Raw genomic sequence first — 17,597 nt, forward strand, 5'->3', positions numbered from 1 at the left:
GCAGTAAGGACAACCCAAATGTGTAAGGGATAAATACATCTGCTTTTCCTTTGTTCAGGTGTGCTCTCACCATTGTTCCATCTGCGATTGAGCACCATTTCTGCAAAAAGTAAGGATGGCCTTGCTGAGAGATCTTTTGTCTCTGTGCTGACTTTTCTTCACGGCACTGATTATCTTTTTCTAACAATTTTGGTATTTCTAACAATTTTGGTGGCAATTGTATGGGGATATACTTTCCTCCAGGGGCGTCTCTAGTCCTCTCTCATGAGGGGGCACTCCGCTGCCTCTTGCAGTGGCCTCAGGGGTAAGGGACCGAGACCCATCCGGTGTGACCAATAAACCTGGACTCTCAGCAATGTGGAAAGAAACTGGCCAACAACCTGGGGTAAAGGATCCTCACATACCGAGGTGATGACTCTGTGCACAGACCAACGAAGGAGAAGCCGCAGGAGCCGGTAAAGTACTTCTTGGTGGTCAGATTCTGGAGGGCTGAATGTGTGTGTGCACGTGAATGATCACAGACAACCCTGCTTGCGGTGTTGTGGGGATGGTGACAAATCCTACTGCTGGACGGAGTGTTTGGGTCCTCTCTGTGCTTCCATAGCAACCTCAGATGGCTTAGGGCAGATCCTGCCATGGGATTTATACTGGCACGCCAACTCTAAGAGGGGCCTAGTTCTCCCTTGGGGGAGTGGCCAGAGAGGACAACACAAGTGGGAAGGGTGCAAGGGACCTTCAGAGGGGGAAAGGGAGGAAACAGGTCAACCTTTCACGGTAGGCAAGGCAAGACACCCCATGGTTTGAGGGGGGCCTTCTGCAAATTTCAGGGAGTTGAACCTCATAAAAACCTCCGGTAGTAAGAAAAATATTCAGAGTTCTCCTTTCCCTTCTTCTCAGGGGAAGAAAGAGGCTAAGCTCCACTCCGCTTGTCCCTTCCCTAGGGGAAGGGGAAGGAGAAGGGAGAATAGCAGCATAAGCGACGGGCAGAGGCAGGGAAAGACCGGCAGAAAGGAAAGAGAAACTGGGAGAGGAAGTCAGAGAGAGAGAGAGACAAAGAGGGAGTCAAAGAGAGAGAAAGAGACAGAGAGTCAGAGAGAGAGAAAGAGAGAGACAGAGACAAAGAGGGAGTCAGAGAGAGAAAAAGAGAGACAGAGAGTAAGAGAGAGAGAGTCAGAGAGAGAGAAAGAGAAGTGGTAAAGAGAAAACAGTGTACCCTATTCCTTTAAAAGCCAGGGTAAATTTAAAACCTATAATTGATCATTGAAGGTCTTCTCCGTGACCCTAGAACACTCCGATACTGCCTGTAAAGAAGCAAGACGAGTCACACCAGTGAGTGCAAGACCCTAGAGCTATTAACCAGTTAGTCCAAACTACCCACCCTGTTGTTACAGTAATAGATGTAAAAGATGCCTTCTGGGCTTGTCCATTTGCAGAGGACAGCCAGGACCTATATGCCTTTGAGTGGGAAGACCCTCACTCTGGTGGAAAATGGTAATACCAATAGACGGTCTTACCCCAAGGGTTTACGGAGTCTCCAAATTTATTTAGTCAAATATTCAAATAAGTCATTTAATTAGCAAAGGTAAACAGAAAATTGAGCTTGAATGGATTGAAGGCATCACATTCTTGCCTCTGCTGGAGACTAAATAAGAGCTTAGAAAATTTGGGGATTAGTTGGATGGATACCGTCGTCTATGGGTAGACTCATGCCCTAAAAACAAAACCCTTACACAAAAAGCTCACACGAGACAGACCAAACCCCCTCATGTGGCAATTACCAGAAATCCAACAGGTGGGAAGGTTAAAACATCTATTAGTAACTGCCCCTGTCCTAGCTTTACTCTCCTTAAGCGGCCATTCCACCTTGTTGTTGGTGTAAACAACAGCGTAGCCCAAAAACACTGAGGCCACTGACAACCCATAGCCTTTCTAATCAAAAATCCTTAACCCAGTAACCCGCGGATGGTCCAAATGCATTCAATCTGTAGCAGCAACTTCTTTGCTGACAGAAGAAAGTAGAAAAATAACCTTGAGAAGAAACCTCATTGTGAGCACACCTCACCAGGTCAGAACTATCCTAAGTCAAAAAAAGAAAAGCAAAAAGGTAGCTTACTAACTCAAAAAATTTAAAATATGAAGCTATTCTGTCAGAAAAAGATGATTTAACATTAACCACTGATAATTCCCTTAACCCAGCAGGTTTGCTAACAGGGGATCTAACTCTTAATGAATTACCATACAAAGGTCCAACCAGACCTAGAAGGAACTCCCTTCAAGACAGGACAATAGATGGTTCCTCCCGGGTGAATGAGGGAAAAAGCCACAATGGGTATTCATTAAGTAATGGGGAAATAGGAATAGAGTTAGGAAAATTGTCCAGGAGTTGGGGAGTTGTTTGCACTGAGCCAAGCCTTAAGATACTGACAGAATCAGGAAGGAGTCATTGTGAAAAGTCAAGTAGAGGTTCCTCCTCAAAGACTTTCTTCCCCGTCTAATCAAGAATAAATACTAACTTCTCTTAGTAGCCAAATGTATTCAAAGACCAGCGCTAACATTCTTAAATATCTGCTAGACGTAATAAAGAAATCAATGTACTTTATGTCCTCAGCTCCCACAATTTAGTCTAAATATTTGCCCTGGCATGCTTATACTGGTGCAGGCAAGCATTAGGTCCTATCCTGTTCCTCTTCCTTGTTTGTGTCTCACATGTCCATGTGAAAAGACCACCAAACAGGCTTTGTGTGAGCAACAAGGCTGTGTATTTCACCTGGGTGCAGGCGGGCTGAGTCCGAAAAGAGAGTCAGCAAAGGGTGGTGGATTATCCTTAGTTCCTACAGGTTTTGGGATAGGCGGTGGAGTTAGGAGCAATGTTTTGCCAGCAGGGGGTGGATCTCACAGAATACATTCTCAAGGGTGGGGAGAATTACAAAGAACCTTCTTAAGGGTTGGGGAGATTACAGAGTACATTGATCAGTTAGGGTGGGGCAGAAACAGATCACAATGGTGGAATGTCATCAGTTAAGGCTATTTTCACTTCTTTTGTGGATCTTCGGTTGCTTCGGGCCATCTGGATGTATACGTGCCGGTCACAGGGGATATGATGGTTTAGCTTGGGCCCAGAGGCCTGACAATTCGAAGGTGTTTTTACCTTTCTCAGCATTCCACGAGTTACTTCTTCCTTTGTTCTCCTCTGCCTTTGCCTCTTTTAAAAAGTTCTAAGTTGCTAGCCAGTCGGGACAAATGCAGAATGTCAGGCCTCTGAGCCCAAGCTAAGCCATCGCATCCCCTGTGACTTGCTCGTATAGGCCCAGATGGCCTGAAGTAACTGAAGAATCATAAAAGAAGTGAATATGCCCTGCCCCACCTTAACTGATGACATTCCACCACAAAAGAAGTGTAAATGGCCGGTCCTTGCCTTAAGTGGTGACATTACCTTGTGAAATCCCTTCTCCTGGCTCATCCTGGCTCAAAAAGCTCCCCCACTGAGCACCTTGCGACCCCCCACTCTGCTCGCCAGAGAACAACTCCACTTTGACTGTAATTTTCCTTTATCTACCCAAATCCTGTAAAACGGCCCCACCCTTATCTCCCTTCGCTGACTGTCTTTTCGGACTCAGCCCGCCTGCACCCAGGTGAAATAAACAGCCGCGTTGCTCACACAAAGCCTGTTTGGTGGTCTCTTCACACGGACGCGCGTGAAACAGAATGTGAGGTCCCGTTCCAGCCAATGGAAACCAGACACAGCTGTAGGGTGGATGCGTCAGGTTATAAATGACCCTGTCTCCTTTGCTCAGTGTACTCTCATGGCAGAACCGCTGGCGAGTGTACCCTTTCTACAGAAAGTATAAAAGTGACCTTGCGTAGGAAATTAAATTTACCTTCAAGTGCCATTTCTTTATGGCACTGGGGAGCAAGCATTTCAAACATCATTTGTACCAATTCTAAGTTAAATTTGGACTAAACGAGGTCTTATTAATAGCAAAGGATACTTGAAATCCCAAAATTACAAGGTTTTCAACAAAAGTAAAGTTTGCTAAAAGTTAACAGTATAACACGTATTATCCTAACTTCTAATGTTGTGACCTTAGGCTGTCTAGTCCACAGACATAAAGGAAGTTCGCTTTGGAAAAGAATGGTTATCATCTTTGAGAGAAAAAAAAATTGTTTCGAAGGTTTAAGCAAGTTTTGAAATGTTCATTGTAAAGGAAACATATTGGCTAAAGTTAAAGGGGTATCTTCCAGTTTTTCTGTGAACTGGACATTAAAATAAAAGCACAGTGGGTTTTTCTTAAAGCACTAACCTGCTCTTTAACAAAAATTATAAAAGGTTAAAAATTATAAAAGGTTAAAAAAGAGTCTGGAAATCTCACCTTGTGGTCAGACCTTAAAATTGGATACATATGTCTAAAAGGTTTTATTAAAATGAAGTTTAACATGAATAATACACTAATATAAAGGTGAAATTTAGCTGATCTGGTATAAAATCATACAGGAAACACTGTCAAATATAAAATGGTGTTTGGCTTTCTTTGGTCTAAAAACTAATAAAAATAGGTACTAAAGGAAATTTCTCAGCAAGAAGGCACTAAGGACTATAAAATCCACTGCTGATGTCCCCACATTTAAAACAAAAGATCAATTTTTAGAAATGATATACTTGGTTTATCCCCCACCCTTAAAACAAAAGGTCTTCTAGCACAGGCCCTGCCCTGAGAGTTTCCAGTACATCAGCACCAGCCTGGGGATCCCGTTCTCATCAAAGGGTGGAAAGAAGGGAAACTGGAGCCAGCCTGGGAAGGACCCTACCTTGTGCTGCTGACCACCGAGACTGCTATTCGTACAATGGAAAGGGGGTGGACTGTCCCACCAGAGTCAAGCAAGCACCATTATCATCGGAATCATGGGCCATTGTTTCTGGATCAAGCCCTACCAAATTAAAGCTAAGGAAAGCTGAGTCTATCTCTTTCCTTTCCTTTCCTAACCCAGTGCCTATATCCATGACTATTCCTACCACTAGCAACTCTAACCCCACTTTAGAGAGTTTCTGTGGTTTGGGAGCAGAGGTCACTGGAAGGGATCCTACAGGCTTCAAGGTGCGCTTTGTTCTCCCTCCTCCACCTCCTACGACTGCCCGTTTCCCAAACCTACAACATCAAACTATGCCTCGCCTCATGCCAAATGACAGAAGCAAGTTCTTAGAAGTAGAAATAGGAGACCCAAGGCAAACCCTAGCCATTGAAAGAGGGTATAAAGACATAAATGCCGGTTAAAACGGATTAAATATCCCGTTCGCGCTTTAAGCAAAAGCGACCATTAAGCTTGTGCGCGCTGTAGGCCAGAGGCTCAGGATGCCCCCTTTCCACTGGGACGGTCCTCAAATCAAGCGGACATGGAGTGCGTGGTAGCTCTTTTCGAAGATTCCACCACCTGGAAAAACGAATTGTGCCAAGCTCTTTCTCTGCTATTTCCTGAAGTTCAGTGCCCTGCGGGTCAGCCCCCGAGGGCCATCCAGCCTTCATCTTCCAAAACCAACTCGTGTCTCCAACAACGAGGGGAAAAAACTTGGCATTCCTTGGAGACTTAACAGGTTGCAGTGAAGTCAGGCACCTCCAAAAGCTGACCCATCGGTCTGCCCTTATTCATCCCTGAGCGGATGTATGGTGGTATTATGGAGGACCTTTACTGGACACTGCCAAATAATGAGAGCAGTACTGATGCTGTAGTTCAGTTGGCTATCCCTTTTACTCTGGCATTTCATCAACCAGAAAAAGAAAAAAAAATGTAGCCTCAATTCTTACCTCTTTAACAACGCTAATAAGTACACTCTTTCTTCTTAGGTGTTATGTCGTACCACACATCCGGGAGTTCATCAAAACAACTAAGCCAAGACATGTTAAGAAAGTTTGAAGAGGAAAACTATACAGTAAAAGGGGAGGGAATTGTAGGAAGTAAAAAGTTTCTGCTTCAAAGTTCCCCTTCTTGTTAAAGAATAAATCATAAGTCTTAGAAATAATAGATTCTTTTAAAGACTAATTTTCTTCAAGCCTCCTTGCTTTGTGCTAATAGCTCTTTGTTAAGCCCTATCCTATGTAACTGTTGGACATACTCACAGACACATTCCAGCTCACAGCCTACGCCCCTTCCTTAATTGGAAATGTTATTGCTTCCTGAAACCTTTTGTAAGCAACTTCTTTGTTCTTCCTTGCACTTACCTATTTAGGAAAGTTTCAAATCGGGTATCAGTTTAAGATTGTGAGGTCCCACTCCAGCCAATGGATGCAGGACACAGCAGTAAGGACAACCCAAATGCGTAAGGGATAAATACGTCTGCTTTTCCTTTGTTCAGGTGTGCTCTCACCATTGTTCCATCTGCAATTGAGCACCCTTTCTGCAGAAAGTAAAGATGGCCTTGCTGAGAGATCTTTTGTCTCTGTGCTGACTCCTCTTCGCAGCACCGATTATCTATTTCTAACAATTTTGGTATTTCTAACAGGCCCACGCACACTGTGTGGGCCAAGCTGCTTCACTCAGTCCACTGATCAAATGCTCATCTCATCCTCACAGACACACCCAGGATACTGCTTGACCAAATATCTGGACAACCCATGGCCCAGTCAAGTTGACAGACCAAATGAACTGTCACAGACAGCTTCTGTCCTTGGAACGGGGTGGGATTCCATGGACTCTCTCCCTTCACAGTGGAGATGCTCAGTCAGCAAGCTGCCAGAAGTTCAGAGCTGGGGAAGATATAAAGAGAACTGGGCATGGAAGCTGCAGGAACTAGTCAGGAACTGGGAGTACCTAGGAGTCAGCTCCTGAGTGTGCAGGATCATGGTGAAATAGAAAGTTAGAGAAGGAAGAGTGTGTCAATATCAGAGCACTGTCTTATAGCACAGGACTTAACCCTCTCCTAAGGTTCCTGGGAGACAGTGCCAAATCATCACTTGAGTGGTGCTTAGAAGCTTCGGGGCAAAAGAGCCAACCCTAAGTATATTTGTCTACTGGGGCTGCCATCACAAAGCACCGCAGACAGGGTGGCTTATACAACAGACTCATTGTCTCACAATCCTGGCGGCTGGAGTCCAAGATCAAGGTTTTGCAAGGCTAGCTCCTCCTGAGGCCTCTCTTGGCTTGTAGATGACCGGGGCCTTCTCTCTGTGTCCTCACAGGGTCTTCCCTCAGTGCGTGTCCGTGTCCTCACCTCCTCTTGTAAGACTCCAGTCCTATGAGATTAGGACCCACTGTCATGAACTCATTTACTGTTAATTACCTTTGTTTTATGTTTTTTGTTTTTTTGAGACAGGGTCAGTCTCTGTCACCCAGGCTGGAGTGCAGTGGTGCAATCATAGCTCACTGCAGCCTCAAACTCCTGGGCTCAAGGAATCCTCCCACCTCAGTCTCCCAAGTAGCTGGGACTACAGATGCATACCACTGTGCCTGGGTGTATTAGTCTGTTATTGCGTGGCTATAAAGAAATACCTGAGAGTGGGTAACTTATAAAGAAAGGAGGTTTAATTGGCTCACGGTTCATAGCTGCTTCTGGGGAGGCCTCAGGAAAGTTTCAGTCATGGTGGAAGGTGAAGGGGAAGCAGACATGTTGTACACGGCCAGACAGTTCCTCCTACACTGGCTGACACTCTCTCCTGCCACCTTGTGAAGAAGGTGCCTGCTTCCTTTTCGGCCATGACTGTAAGTTTCCTGAGGCCTCCCCAGCCATGTGGGACTGTGAGTCAATTAAACCTCCTTTGTTTATAAATTGCCCAGTCTCCGGTAGTATCTTTATAACAGTGTGAGAATGAGCTAATACACACAGGAAGCAGCAATGCCATCAAAGAGCCAGGGGCCTTGACTGGCAGAACTAGCGAGACCATCACCAAAACATGGCATTCCTTGGGCAAGGCAGGTGCGCAGCCAGCAAGGTATTGCTTAATCTACATGATCAAAAGACATCAGGATGGTTGTTCAGGAGGCTGAGAACAGCCGTCCTATTATGGCTGAGTTGTGTCCCCTCAAAATTTATATACTGAAGTCTTAACCCCCCAGGACCTCAGTATGTAAGTATTTGGAGAAAGGGCCTTTAAAGATGTAGTTAAATTAAAATGAAGACATTAGGGTGGGCCCTAATCCAATCTGACTGGAGTCCTTGTAAGAAGAGGAGATGAGGACACATGCAGAGGCATGACCACATGAGGACACGGGGAGAAGGTGGCCATCTGCAAATCAAGGAGTGAGGCCTGGGGAGGAACCAGCACTACCAGCACCTTGATCTCGGACTTCCAGTCTCCAGAACCATGAGATGACGAAAGTCTGTTGTTTAAGCTGCCCAGTCTGTGATACTGTTTTGCAACCCTAATAGATGAATACATACCCCAATGAAAAAGCATGATCTCTTGCCCAGTTTCTGCACCTGAGACAGTTTTCAAAACCAAACCCCACTGATTGAAGGAGGGATTAGGTCCCAGGAGGACGGACCCTGCAGTACCATAGCAGGTGGATGTGGTGATGGCTCCCCCAGTCCTTCCCCACCCCACCACTAAAGGTGTATTTCAGTAACTGTGCACTAGGAAAAGGGCAATGCCCAGGGCTGGGGGACTCCGGGACCAAGTTGACACTGAGAGCTGGAGTCAAGGTACCATCATGGGCCCACTAGAGTAGGGCGTATGGAGGCCAGCAAAGTGCAATCCTGGTCCACCTCTAGCTCACACTGAGTCATCCCTTTGCATCCCCAGAATGCTGCATATTCCCCCAGACCCTAAAAGTACACTCAGACAATCTTGGTAGTTGGCAGAATCCTCACGTAGGCTCATTGTCCTGTAGGGTAAAAACTATCATAGTGTTACCAAGTAGAAACCTCTGACACTGCCCACCACCTTAGCCAAGGCAATACACTAAAAAGAAAATCTCATTGGTGGGGAATGGCAGAGATGTAGGCCCCTTTGGAAGACTTGAAGGTTGCAGGTGAGGCGATTCCCATCATCTCCCCCATTTCCCAGAGAATGCTAACAGACTACTGTCAACTTGTGATGGGAAATTTTATGCGTCCACTTCATTGGGCCATGGTGCCCAGATGTTTGGTTAAACATTATTCTGGGTGTGTCTGCAAGGTGTTTCTGGATATGCTTAGCATTTGAATCTGTGGACTGAGAAAAGCAGGTCACTCTCTCTGGTGAAGGTGGGCCTCACCCAATCAGTTGAAGGTCTGACTAAAACAAAAAGATTAAGCAAGAGAAAATTCACTCTCCCTGCCTGTCTTAGTCTGTTTATGTTGCTATAAAGGAATATTGGAGCCTGGGTAATTGATAAAGAAAAGAGGTTTATTTGGCTCATGGTTCTGCAGGCTGTACAAGAAACATGACATCTGCATCTGCTGCTGGTGAGGGCCTCAGGCTGCTTCCACTCCTGACAGAAGATGAAGGGGAGCCAGTGTGTGCAGAGGTCACATGGTGAGAGAAACAAGTGAACAGGGGACTGCCAGGTTGTTTTCAACAACCAGCTGTCAGGGGAACTCAGAGTGAGAACTCACTCACTACCATGAGGATGGCACCAAGCCATCCATGAGGGATCTGCCCTCACAACCCAAACACCCCCATTAGACACCACCTCCAGCACTGAGGACCAAATTTCAACATGATTGATATCCCAGCTCAAAGAGCCGCTTATCTTTGAGCTGGGATATCAGTGTTCTGCCTTCACACTCAGATTGGAACTTACACCATCAGCTCTCCTGGGTCTCCAGCTTGCAGATGGGGATACTTTCCAACCTCCATAATCACAGGAGCCAATTCCCCCTAATAAGCCCCTGTGTATATGTACAGCTAATCCCAAGCTCCACTGAGCAGTAGCCCAATGATTGTTGCTGTGCCAGCTGTGCTATATTTGCTGTAGCAGAGGGATGTGGAATGGGGTACATGTTAAGCAGCCATTAGTGGGTGGATTTGTTCTATGCCATCCCTATTTAAAAAGATCCCTGGACACCTTTTGGGGGACATCATCATTCTGCCCACCACCCCGGGACAGGAGGCACATGAATGAACCCACAGGTGTGGCCATGAGAGATGAAGAGCTTGGTATCACGTGTTCATTCCCAACAGAGAGCATCCACCAGGGAGCCACTAAGCAACCAGTTAGACAGAATGGCCGCAGTCCTTGACTTCAGCCAGCCTCTGTCCCCGGCCACCTGAGTGCTGGCCCCCTGGGTGCATGCATGGAGTAGCTTTGGTGGTAGAAAGGGATGCTGACCATGGAATCAGCAGCACAGCTCCACCCACCAAGGCTGGTCTAGCCACTGTTGGCACAAATGCCCAACCTGTCTGCAACATGGGCTGCTGAGAAGCCCCCACTAGGCACTATCCATAGAGAAAGTTGACAAGGCAACAGAAGCATCCATCCCATTGGGGGCAGCAATTCAACTCCACTAGAATTGACACATAACCCAGCCTGACCCCCAGGCCTTATTAAGTGTTGATCCACCAAACAGGGCATGCATAGCAGTGCCTTGGACCAAGGGACCCACTCTACAACACAGGGAGGAGGCTCAGCCATGGCACATGGCACATGGCACATGGCCATGGCATCTGCTGGTCCTATCACAGCCCACACCACTCAGACGCAGCCAGCACCACAGAGCAGGGGAGCAGCCTTTTCAGAGCTCCATGAAGGCCCCAGCGTGGGGGTGATACTGTTCAAGGATGGGGTGTCACATTGTGGAACTCAGTAGTCACTCCAACTCAACAGCCACCATGGGGTGCTACGTCCCCAACAGGCCTGGGAACCAAGGGGCAGAAGCAGCAGCGGCCCCTGTACCACCACTGCCAGTGACCTGCTGTGGGTTTTGTGCATGCTGTTCCCTCCACTCTAGGATGCCAGTCCGGGGTCATGGCTTCCACAGGGGACAACACCACCAGTGGACAGATAGGAGACCCACTGAACTTTAGGCTACAGCTGATGCCTTGTCACTTTGGATTATTTGTCCCTGGAGACCAACAGTCATGACAACGAGCCCCCAAACCGGGAGGGAGGTGGGCCGTGGCCATCAGGAAGCAGTAGAACTGCTACTCCATGAGGGGACAGGAAAGAATACATTTGGTGCCTGGTGATCCAAGTGGTGGGACTTGGGGGACTCGGTGTTCCCTCAACTGCTTTATTCATGAGTGGACAAGTACAACAGCCATGGCCTGAGCAGGGATGGTGACCAGGGCCCCAGACCCCTCACTGAGGAGGGTCCCAGTCGGCCCACTGGGTAGGCCACAGAGACCAGAAGAGGTGCCCACTGACAGGGAAGGAACCAAACATGAGTCAGGGAAGAACAAGGGTCATGACAGCCGTGGCCAAGACTGGCTATGGGGCACAGGCTGTAGTTGGCTGTTTCTCTAAACTTGTAAACCCAGGTATTAGTCAGCGTTCTCCACAGAATCAGAACCCCAGGATATATACATACAGACATATGAGAGGATTTATGAGGGGAATCGGCTCACATGATTATGCAGGCTGAGAAGTCTCACGACAGGCTGTCTGCAAGCTGGAGACCTAGAGAAGCTGGTGCGGGGCTCATTCCAAGTCCAAAGGCCTCAGAACCAGGGGAGCAGATTGTGTAACTCTGAGTCCGAGGCCAAAGGCCTGAAAACTGGTGGTAGTGGAGTGGCTACTGGTGTGAGTCCCAGAGCGCAATGGCTGGGGAACCCGGAGTTCCGATGTCCACAGTCAGGAGAAGATGGGTTTCCTAGCCCTGGAGAGAAGGAGAATTCGTCATTCCCTGCCTTTTTTCTCTCTCTAGGCCCTCAACCTATTGGATGGTGCCCACCCACATCAAGTGAGGGTAGATCTTCCTTATTCAGTCCATGGATTCAAATAACAATCTCTTTCAAATCTACCCTCACAGATACCCAGAAATAATGCTTTGCAAGATGTGATGGTTAATTTTGGGTGTCAACTTGACTAGATTAAGTGATACCCAGGTATCTGGAAAAGCATTATTTCTGGGTGTGTCTGTAATATAGGTTGGATGTCACCCTCTACCCCCTATCCAAATCTCATGTTGAATTGTAATCCTTCATGCTGGAGGTGGGGCCTGGTGGGAGGTGATTGGATCACGAGGTGGATCCTTCATAGCTTGATGATGTCCTCATGGCAGTCATAAGATCAGGTTGTTTGAAAGTGTGTGGCACCTCCCCCACCTCTCTCTTGCTCCTGCTTTTGCCGTGTGATGTGCCTATTCCCCCTTTGCCTTCCACCATGATTGGAAGTTTCCTGGGGCGTCCCCAGAAGCAGATGCTTCTATGCTTCCTGTACAGCCTGCAGAACTGTGAGCCAATTAAACCTCTTTTCTTATAAATTATCCAGTCTCTGCTCAGGTCTTTCTTTTCTTTTCTTTTCTTTCTTTTCTTTTCTTTCTTTTCTTTCTCTTCTCTTTCTCTTTCTTTCTTTCTTTTTCTTTCTTTCTGTCTTTCTTTCTTTCAGACAGATTTCCCTCAGTCTCCTACAGTGCAGTGGCACAATCTCAGCTCACTGCAACCTCCACATCCCAGGTTCAAGCCATTTTTGTGCCTCAGCCTCTCGAGTAGCTGGGATTACAGGCATGAACCACTGCGCCCAGCTAATTTTGTATTTTTGGTAGACACAGGGTTTCTCCATGTTGGCCAGATTTGTCTCAAACTCCTGACCTCAGGTGATCCACCTGCCTTGGCCCCTCAAAGTGCCAGGATTATAGCCACCATGCCTGGCCCCAGGTATTTTTTTACAGGAGTGCAAGAATGGCCTAATACAGAAACTTGGTACCAGGGAGAAAGACATTTCTATAAAGATATCTGAAAATGTGGAAGCAACTTTGCAACTGGGTTACAGGCAGAAGTTGGAAGATCTTGAAAGGCTCACAAGAAGAGAGGAAGATGAAGGAAAGTTTGGAACCTCTTAGAGACTGGTTAAATGGCTGTGACCAAAATGCTAATAGTGATATGGACAGTGAAGGACAGGCTGATGAGGTCTCAGATGGAAATGAGAAACTTATTTGGAACTACAGCAAAAGTCACATGGGTTATGCCTTAGCAAAGAGCTTGGCTGCATTCTGTTCATGCCTTAGGGATCTGTGGAAGTTTGAGCTTGAGAATGATGACTCAAGGTATCTGGCAGAAGATATTTCTAGGCAGCAAAGCATTCAAGATGTGGCCTGGCTGCTTCTAACAACCTACACACACATGCGGGAGCAAAGAAATGACCTAAAGTTGGAATTTACATTTAAAAGGAAAGCAGAGTGTAAACATTTAAAAAAATTTGCAGCCTGGCCATGTGGTAGAGAAAGAAACAGCTTTTTCAGGAAATAAATTCAAGCACACTCTGGAGCTACCACTTACTAGAGAAATTTGCACAACTGAAACAGAGCCAAGTGCTAATATCCAAATACAATGGGGAAAAGGCCTCAAAGGCATTTCAGAGACTTCCAAAGAAGCTCCTCCCATCACGAGCTCAGAGGCCTAGGAGGAAAGAATGGTTTCATGGACCAAACCCAGGGCCCGGTGCCCTGCACAGCCTTGGGACACTGTTCCCCACATCTCGGCCACTCTGGGTTCAGCCTCAGCTAAAACGGGTCCAGGTACAACTTGGGCTGCCATTACAGCTCCAGAGAGTGCAAGCCATAAGCCTTGGCAGCTTCCGTGTAGTGTTAAACCTGCAGCCACACAGAATGTAAAAGTGAAGGAGGCTTAGGAGCCTCCACCTAGATTTCAGAGGCTGTATGGAAAAGCCTGGGTGCCCAGGAGGAAGCCTGCCACAGGGGCAGTTACCTCACAGAGAACCTCTACTAAGGCAGTGCAGGGGGGGAATGTGGGGCTGGAGGCCCCACACAGAGTCTCCAGTGGGGCACTTCCTAGTGGACCCATGGGAAGGGGGCCACTGTCCTCCAGGCCCCAGGATGGTAGATCCACTGGGAGCTTGCACTCTGCACATAGAAAAGCAGCAGGCACTCAACAACCTGTGACAGCAGCCACAAGAGCTGCACCCTGCAGAGATACAGGGGCAGAGCGGCCCAAGGCCTGGTGGGGCACAGCCCTTGCACCAGTGTGCCCTGGAAATGGGACATGGAGTCAAAGGAGACTACCTTAGAGCTTTAAGATTTAATGACTGCCCTGCTGGGTTTTGGACTTGTATGCAGCCTGTAGTCCCTTTCTTTTGGCCAATTTCTCCCTTTTGGAACATGAATGTTTACCCAATGCCCATATCCCCAGTGTATCTCAGAAGTAAATAACTTTTTTTGTTTTACAGGCTTGTAGATGGAAGGGACTTGCCTTGACTCAGTTGAGACATTGAACTTTTGAGTTAATGCTGAAATGAGTGAAGACTTTGGAGGACTATTAGGAAGGTATGATTGTATTTGGCAACAGGAGAAGGATATGAGATTTGGAGGCCCAGGGGCTAAATGATATAGTTTGGATGTCCTTTCCAAACTTCATGTTGAATTGTAATCTCCAATGTTGGAAGTGGAGCCTTGGTGGGAGGTGATTGGATCACAGGGGCAGATCCCACATGGCTTGGTGATGTCCTTGAGGTGGTGAGTCACAAGATCTGGCCGTTTAAAAGTGTGTGGCACCTCCCCCCACCTCTCTCTTGCTCATGCTTTTGCCATGTGACATGCCTGCTCCCCCTTTGCCTTTTGCCATGATTGGAAGCTTCCTGAGGCCTCCCCAGAAGCAGATGCTGCTGTGCTTCCTATACAGCCTGCAGAAACATGAGCCAATTACATCTCTTTTCTTATAAATTACCCAGTTGCAGGTCTTTCCTAATAGCAGTGCAATGACAGCCTAATACAGTCTGTGAAGGTGTTCTCAGAAGACATCGGCACTTGAATCAGTGGACTGAGTGTCTTAGTCCATTTGTGCTGCTATAAGAAAATGCCTGAAACTGGGTACTTTATAGAGAAGATAAACTTATTTTCTCACAGTTCTGGAGGCCGGGAAGTTCAAGATCAAGGTGCCAGCAAGTATATTGTCTGGTGAAACCCCATCTCTACTAAAAATACCAAAAAATTAGCCGGGCATGGTGGCAGGTGTCTGTAGTCCCAGCTACTCGGGAGGCTGAGGCAGGAGAATGGCATGAACCCAGGAGGCAGAGCTTGCAGTGAGCCGAGATCGCGCAACTCACTCCAGCCTGGGCGACAGAGCAAGACTCCGTCTCAAAAATAAAAAATAATAATAAAAAAATAATCCCTGGGAAATCACAGCAATGCAAGTTTCCCTAGGAAACTACAGCAAGGCCGAGACCCTTAAGCACTGAGGCCTTGGGTCACCTGGCCAGGTACAGAACCACTACCGGCTGAGGTGCTTGCTGAGGGCAAAGGGACTACAGAATGGGCAGTGGTTATACACACCAAGTACTTCTGTAGCTTGGCCAGTAGCAGAAATGAGGATTGTAACTTTCACGAGTGTTTCCTCTCCATTTTGTTAAGAAAGCATTTGTACATATGTGTACATATGTTAAGCAAATATCTGTTTTCTTTCCTCTCTTACTCCTTTATCATGTAACATAAGATCTACTGATTTTGTCTCAGTATCAAGGTATCGTGAATTTTACGTGACAGTATTGAGGCCGTGCGATATCGGGAGAGTCGACATCACTCTCTCACAGCCTTTGTCCCCAAGAGCACTTGCCACTTTACCCTTGACCTGCATGTCTCTATCTGGCAGTGTCTCTTGGAGAACCGAACCTCAGACAGTTTGCAAGCAACAAATTCCAAAGGTTGTGCCTGGGCCTGGAGCTCTGCTGACATGGAAGCCATGCCCACCTGGGACCTGAGGGTGTTTCTTGTCTCACAGGCCTGATATTGAGTGGTGTGCATCTGCACACCCACGTGGTTGTTAAAACACAGAACGGCTTCCATGCTGGTTGAACAACCCCTACCTTGAGCCTCCAGGTGTCCCCCAGAGGTCACCCCGGTTCCTTCCCCCAGGGTCCAAGCAGGGCACGACAGACAGCTTCTGGAACATCACTCACTGCCGTGGCCAGCCCCATTCTGATGGGTCTGCATCAATCGGGGCTGCTTGTTAAGCATGACTAAAGTCTCCTGCAGTCGTCTGCTAGGACTGCCACAGCAAAGCGCCACAGTCTGGCAGCCTTCACAGAGACATTTATCTCCCCAGCCCTGGGGGCCTCAAGTCCAAGTTCAAGTTGTTGTTGGGGCTGGTTCCTTCGGGGGCTACGAGGTGGCCTCTGCCCAGTCCCTCCAGCCTCTGCCCAGTCCCTCCAGCCTCTGGGGCTCCCAGGCAGCCTCGTGTTTCTTGGCTCATGGAGCATCACTCTAATCTCTGCCTTCACCTTCACATGGCGTCCTTCCTGTGTGTGCGTCTGCATCCAACTTCCCCTGTTCCTAAGGTCACTGGTCAGATCTGAGCAGGATACTAATGGCCATATCTTAGTTACATCTGCAGTGACCCTATTTCCAAATAAGGTCACATATGAGGCACTGAAGGTCGGGACTGCAATATGCTTGTTCTCCTATCATGGAATCAGACCAGCAGGTGCATCACATTCCGCCAGAGGGAGAGTGGGCAGACGCCCAAAGGGCTGGATGTATACAGCTCCAGGAAGAACCGCAGTTGCAGCTGCTTGGACAGGCGTGGGCACTCACAGCCTCCCACGACAGCCCTGGCTGGGGGCTCCATCCACAGCCCCTGGTGGGGTGGGGCAAGGCCCTTCCTTCTGACCCACAGGACCTTGGACCCCTGGGGCACTGCAGAGGGACTCAGGGTCAGACCAGCAGCCTTTGACATGGCCAAGAGTGAAAGTGATGGGGACCCACGAGCCATCAGAGCTCTGTCTCCAGAGCCTGCACAGGGAGTGTTGGGACAAGGAGCAAAGGAATCGGGAGCACATCAAGGCAGGCACCAGATTTGGAAGAACGCCCCGGGGGAGGTGCTCCCAGGCGAGTGGGACAGAGGGCAGTCTCCTCCTGGGCTTCCCTGGGTCCCAGTCCGGCCCGGCTGGGCATCCCACTGTCTTTGGTGTGGTGCGCTCCCTGCCTGCGGCCCTGTGATGGGAGTCCTGCCTCTCTAAACAGTGAGGCCCTCACAGAACCCGTCAGCACGTCCAAAGCACCTGGAGGAGAAAAGATTTGTTTCCTCATTCGTCGCTAGGTTCATGGTTGAGGCTCTCACAGCAAAAGACAGATTAACAAGAGAAAAGCAGACACATTTATTCAATATAAGTTTCATCTCATATAGGAGCCTTCGGAAATGAGGACCCAGCACTTCGGGAGGCCGAGGTGGACAGACCATTTGAAGTCAGGAGTTCCGAGACCAGCCTGGCCAACATGGTGAAACCCCATCTCTACTAAAAATACAAAATTAGCCGGGCATGGTGGCATGTGCCTGCAGTCCCAGCTACCAGGGTGGCTGAGGCAGGAGACTTGCTTGAACCCGGGAGGTGGAGGTTGCAGTGAGCCGAGATCACGCCATTACACTTCAGCCAGGGTGACAGAGTGAAACTCCGTCTCAAAAAAAAAAAAAAAAAAAAGGAAAAAGAAATGAGGACCCAAGGGAAGAGGGAAACCCGTGTATTTTTATGTGGAGTCTGATGGAGAGTCATGCAGAAGTGTGATTGGATTGGACAAAGTG

General features: G+C 47.9%; 2 long non-coding RNA genes across 3 annotated transcripts in view; one reads left to right on the forward strand and one right to left on the reverse strand.

Moving 5' to 3' along the window:
• LOC104008386 (uncharacterized) overlaps positions 1-17,597 on the reverse strand; it is a 32,410-nt gene that overhangs the window by 2,290 nt on the left and 12,523 nt on the right. Inside the window, exon 2 of one of the 2 annotated variants that reach the window (XR_010147431.1) lies at positions 11,475-11,725. This is a non-coding gene — a long non-coding RNA (uncharacterized LOC104008386). Of the gene's footprint in view, positions 1-11,105; positions 11,726-17,597 lie in introns of those variants that run through there. The other variant, XR_010147429.1, reaches the window with a different exon arrangement.
• On the forward strand, positions 75-6,420 carry LOC112204746 (uncharacterized). The gene is made up of 2 exons (XR_002938415.2): positions 75-455; positions 5,838-6,420. It is a non-coding gene; the product is annotated as an uncharacterized LOC112204746 (long non-coding RNA).

Source organism: Pan troglodytes, chromosome 9 (assembly GCF_028858775.2).
Source record: "Pan troglodytes isolate AG18354 chromosome 9, NHGRI_mPanTro3-v2.0_pri, whole genome shotgun sequence".
In the NCBI taxonomy this organism is placed as follows: domain Eukaryota; kingdom Metazoa; phylum Chordata; class Mammalia; order Primates; family Hominidae; genus Pan; species Pan troglodytes.